The sequence below is a fragment of the Corvus brachyrhynchos genome, unplaced genomic scaffold (genome assembly GCF_000691975.1).
Source record: "Corvus brachyrhynchos isolate BGI_N302 unplaced genomic scaffold, ASM69197v1 scaffold114, whole genome shotgun sequence".
Lineage (NCBI taxonomy): Eukaryota > Metazoa > Chordata > Aves > Passeriformes > Corvidae > Corvus > Corvus brachyrhynchos.
In genome coordinates this window covers 7,379,399-7,385,485 of record NW_008238337.1, presented here as the reverse complement: position 1 = coordinate 7,385,485, position 6,087 = coordinate 7,379,399, and positions in this window count along the sequence as shown.

The following is a 6,087-nucleotide window of genomic DNA, read 5'->3' as shown; positions in this document are numbered from 1 at the left end:
TTTGCTTTTTATTTTGAGAATTCATACTGGGAATGCATTTTTAGTCTTCAGGGGCAAAGTGATGAAGGCAGCAAAATGGGTGAGTTGCATTTCACTGTCAAACATTGTACAGAAGAGGGGGGGCAGCACCTGAATGACTTAATTTGTCTTAATATTGGTTATTGATGACTCCTGCTTAATGTTATTACCCTCTCTTCCCCTCTTACTTCAGCATCCTTAAATGACTTCAAGACATTTCCATTCCTGTTTAAGTTAACTGATCTGTGTTTACAGTTCATGGATTGCAACCATCCTTGCAAGTCTGCAGTCTCAAAGAGCAAAGTTAAGAGAGACCACTCAGTAAAATCATTTCTCTAGGTAACATTGGGCTGAAGAATACTTTAGTCCTCTAAACTAAAGGATGGTCAGTCAATATTCTGGTTGCTTTAGCTGTTCTACACATTAAAAAGCAGTAAGTATTTTTAAAATTATCTCGGTGAAATAACACCTTTTTTTTTTTGTACAAGTTATTCTAATGATTAAACTTTCCTACAGGTAAGGTAGGCTGCCAAGTGAAGATTTTTTAAAAGCTTTATTCCATGTTTGATAAAGAAGGAAAATACAATAGGGTTAGTAAAGCATTGTTGGGTGCTAAAGTCTGCAATTTGTACAAATTTTCTGCTTGCTTCAGGTTTAGAAAGATGCTATATAGCCAGGCTTAATGACCCAGCCTTTGATGGTACTAATGGTTTTGTGTATATGCTGAATGGATGAATGTCTGAGGATTCCTGAGTGATGAATTCAACTTAGAAATTGTTAACTGTGGACAAGCATCAAAAGAATACCTTCTTAACAGGTAGTTCAGGTCTTAAAGAAGTCTACTTATTATAGAAATGAATTTAAAATAGTTCTCTCTAGATTCCATGTTAATTATTTTGAAGACTACACTAATCTGTTGGGGGTTTTTTTCTCCAGGAGTAAGTTTGTATTAATGATACTAAATCTCTCATTCACAAATTGCAAACACTCCCAATTTGTTGTTTTAACACTAAATGTCGATATTTTTTTTCCTGTATAATAAGGTAGCTTGTATCAAACACAAGTTCTCAGTGATACCAAAAACTCAGAAAATTAAAATTCTTCTCAACGCTATGCAGATAGGAGAATGTTGTAAATTCTTAATTTTGATGCAACATGCTTAAAGCTGTATGTAAAGGGGGAAAAAAATCAGTCTGAGTAGTTCTTTGGATTTTATTGCTAAGAGTTGTTACCTCTTTGAGAGTGTTGTGTCCTCTGGTGGATGCTGTGTGTGGATCACAATGAGTTGTGCTGAACTCTGATGCTCCTCAGCAATGCTGGGCCTTGTGCTGCTCCATCTCCGTGCATTCCTTCACATAATTCAGTGAAAAATGTTGCTAGAAACTTTTCTCTAAAGAAAAGACTCCGAATCAGAGTTCAGAAAACTCAGCTTGGCACCTCAGTAATATTAAATTGCACCTATTTGTGTAGAAATGGAGACAGTGGTGGAGATTACATTATAAACTGCCCTGCTGGTTTTTGATCTGTACAAATTGCCATTGGCTTTCAGTGCCAAGTCCTTAAACAGTGGGTGGTTATTTTAACAACCCTAAACCTCTCCAGTTAACTTCCCTTTGCTGTCTTTATTTATGCCCTCCTGTTCCCAGGACACCCATCTGTCCTGGCTGCTCCAGGTTGTTTCTAGCAAGCTGTATTTTCTGAGGTGTCCATGGCAAGCCAATGTCTTAATTTTGATTAGCCAAACTAATTTCAAAGTGTTTTTACATTGCTGAGTTCATGTGTAAACTTACACTAGTTCAGTGAAGTGAGGTGTGTATAAAGGATTTTATTTTATTTTATGATGGTTTATTTAGGATCTATTTTAAAGGTCTTCCTAATTAGATTTAGCTAGAATTACTCTTGAAAATAGAAAGAAAAGGAATTACCAGTTTTTTACCAACCTTAGCTAAATCTTTGACAGTATCATTTTCAGAGTAAGGAGCTAAGGAAAACTTAACTGCAACAGATCAGAAGTGGTTTGCTTGATGAAGAAAAGTTTGAAATGATCAGCTGTAGAATGGATTCTACATGCAAGTGATTTGTCAAGACTCTAGTGCTTGTGAAAACAAGGTGCTTCTCAAGTAAGCAGCTTGAGCAAGTAAGAATAAGGAAATAAATCTTGAGGCTGTGAAAACTGACAAGCACAGGAGCAAACATCTTCCTAATATTTAAGAGCTGAGTAGTGTTAGTACCTACAGCTATGCATTAGATTTATGCCCACTGTATTTTTATAATATGCAAATTTAAGTATGGAATATCTGTCCACTTAAGTCACATTCGACACCAACCACTGACTTAAGACCTGTTCATATTTGGAAGACTTGTCAAACCAGTTTGCTATAGTCTCCTAGTGAAAATGCAACATACATCAGATCAGATGGTTTTTTGTAAAGTATTAATGGTACAGGTAATGTTTGTGGGGTGTATTTTCTGTTACACCAATGTAATGTTTTAAGTACAAAGAAGGTGCTGGCACAAATCTGGATCAGATGTTACGTGCAGCAAACTTCCTTTGTGGAAGGTGTCTGACTACTGCAAGTGTTTCACCAGCTTTACAGTCTTAAACATGTTTCCAGCTTTCAAGCTGGAAAAGTGCAGCTCGTTGTTTATCAGTCTTGACTCTACAAACTGACATCAGCTGATTCACTGTATTGTAGATATGAACTGTTGTATCAAGATGTGCAATTTGCTTATGACCTAACAGAGAAGCTAATGGTGTCATGAGCTCTTGCCTATTCATGTTGTGCTGGCTGGCCTCATTTCAAGTAGTTACGTTTTTCCATAAAAGCAATTATGGCTATTGTAAACATCAACAAAGATGGATTAGACATTAAAATGACTGAATATTTTGTATGTTTGGAGGGTATTTCTCAAGCTATTCTAACTATTCTAATTAAAGTTAACATTGTTTCATATAAACAGTGCTTATCAGTTTTAACATCTTGTTTGCTGGTTTATGAGCATTGTTGGCTTGCAGAGTTTCAGCAGCATCATTTAGAGTGATATTTCATTCTAGAGGAGGAGAATTGCACTTAAGTAATGGTTTTAAACAGGATGGTTAGTGAATCTTTAAAACTGGAGGTCTACCTCATTCTGATGTAAGTAGTTTTTTGTGGGGATCATTTAAGAATCAGTCTGCAGAGTTACCAAAGTCTCATAGTAAATGAAACTTGACATGCCTCATCACTGCTGTTGGGAAATACTCCATCTCTGTTCTGAGCAAAAGCCATCCCATGAAAAATATCTATTGGAATCATCTAGAAAATTTTGTGGTATATCTGTTAAGGCTACTGAAAAGTCATCATTAGGCAATAATTTCTTGATTTATCTGGTAAGAAATGAACAACTAAATGAAAATTGTCAAATTAAAGTTCCAGTGGGTAACTTACTAGGCCTGGCTCGTACCTAGAACTGTCTGGCACTTTCTGGCAGCACTGTGCAGCACAAGATGATCCAGATGGCTCTGTTCTGAGCACTGCACATTAGAGGGGAAAACCAGCTTTTATTAAACAACAAATTGGTGATCCTTGAGGGTTCTCCCAGTGACCCTGAACAGTTTGCAGGTCACGAATACTACAAGGGCTGGCAACTACATTTGTTGTAGTAAGAAAAGTATAATTATTTATTGTGGTCACTGTTTAATGGCAACAGCAAATACAAGCTAGGAGCTAACTTGCAAGTGACCAATAAAATATTCCAGGGATTTTCAGTACTTTCAAGTGTGCAAAATAAAAGAATTTTCTTAATCACGTAGCTAAGATTTCCAGCTAAAATTAGTGCCATGACTTGATATGAAAATTGCATGGCTTTCTTGATTCTTGCTCTGTTGTGAGTTTCCTTTCATCTTACCAGCTCCGAGAGGGGTACCCTGCCATGTGGCTCCAACACAACTTCTGTGGTTGGCCCTTCCTCCTTTGGGGTAAAACCTCAGAGTAAAATCTTGCAAGAAGACATGCAATTACTAGCCATGCTCTGCTAGATTATTTTTAGATTGCTCTTTTGCTGCCTTTGCTGTTTACCTCAGTGCTGCCAGAATCTTCTGGCATGCTCATAAGGTAGTGTGAATCCAGAAACTGCAGTCCTTGAAATAAAGGTGTTCCAGGAGAGCAATTCTGAGACATGCCTGTTCAGCTTTAGTCAAGTCCTCCTCAGACACCCTTAGTGTTTGACAGGTAAAGTCATCTGACTGCTTTAAATATACTTGGCTTGTAATAATGAGATTGAGTGTTGCTCAGCAGTGCTTTGTGCTGGCTTGAAAACAGGGCATTCTTGAGAACTGGAGTGTTAGTGGGAAGGAAATGAGGTGAACTGTGGGAACTGTTGGACACAAAATTACAGAAAATCACTGCTTTCTGATAGGTAATCTACAATGTGCACCAGAAAAAAGTAATCCCAAAGCCCAACACTGTAGCCTTGTAAAATGAAATGTCTCAGCTGTTTTTTGGAAATGCTGGGTCTGCATGACTGCACAGCACAGGTGTCGTGATCCACAGGATGATTGTGCAGCTCAAACCAGGCTCCCACAGTGATCTTTGAGATCAGTTCAGTTTGGAGATGCACCTCTTCTTGTGGCTATGAAAGGTACAATTCTTTGTGTCCTGATAACTCAGTTATCTTTAGTCTCCCTCTAGAGAAGTGTTGTGTGATTGGGATATTAAAAAAAAAAAAAAGCCGAAGTTGCTTGCTGCTGAGAGCCTCTTTTCAGAACAGGAATGGCTTGAAAGATTGGCCCAATAAGTGGGGGCTGATACAGTGAGAGTGGATCAGCATCAGTGTGTCAGAGTGATGAAGGGAAAACCATTCTGAAGGCTGGAACGAGCAGAAGTGCTGAATCCTCCCCACTTGCAAAGCTGTCTTTGAGAAGCAGACTTTTTATGGAGGAAAGAGTCCTTAGGGGAAAATACAACTGAAAATAATGAGGTGCAGAGGAAGCATAGTCTCCTTAAGAATAACTCCTCTATTCACATGAAGGAATGTTACTGTCCCAGAAAGGCTTCATCTTTAAAAATAATGAAATTTAAATAAATCTTTATACTCCAGATATGTATCTTAAAATGAACTTGTGCCTATTGCTTACCAGCTCATGCTAGAAACTTGACAGGATGTTTCTGTGGCTCACCTAGAAAGGAAACTTGCAGGTCCATGCTAAAAATGCAGATATGACTGTCACTTGGGAGACAACTTCTTTACTATTTTTCAAGACATAAGAAATGCATTTGAGTAATTCTCATACTATCCATTACAGGATGCTGACCAAACTTCATGAACAGTCTATAATGTTGCTTAGAATAACATTTTCCAGATTAAAATAAAAATATCACTGAAAAATTAGTCAGAGTTCTGTTTGCATTTAAAATTCTTCACCCAGACTGTTGCTTGAGTGGGAAGGAAGAAGATGATTAAACTGATGTAAGTGACGAAGTCTCTGCTTTTGTCAAGTAAGTGGTGCTAAACTAACTTGTGGCCCAGAACATTAGGTGTGCTCCTGAAATGGATCTTCCAGCCCAGTTTTGTTGAAAAGGGACCCAGCTGGCTCCTTGAAGACCACTCAGCAATACACATCAGACCTGGTAAGTGATGGTGATGGAGAGATTTGCTTCCCAGGTGTGCCTTTGATCTGATTTAACATGCTCATGTAGCTGTACCTGAAGCCTTTCAGCTTAGTATGCAGAGCCTGATTCTGTGTAAAACTGTTGACCTTTTGATTACTTACAAGGGGTTGGAGAATAATTAATTCTAATAAGCTAGCATGACAAGGAGTAGTGAAGCAAGGAAACATTCAATCCCCCAAGCATTCAAAAATAACTAACTTTCAGTAGATGTTTTCCTTCCCATTCCTTAAAATCCAACTCTGGAGATCATTTTAAGTTGCCTTCTGGCTGTAGTCCCTTTTGGATAAGATTTTTTTTTTTTTAAGCAGGGCCGTTGTTAGCAAAAGCTGAGATTTCACATAGCCATATGTCCTAAGGCTGGAACTTGCTGGCTTTGCTTTTGTTAAAGCTGATGCTCAAAATTTGTTTTTTGTTTGGG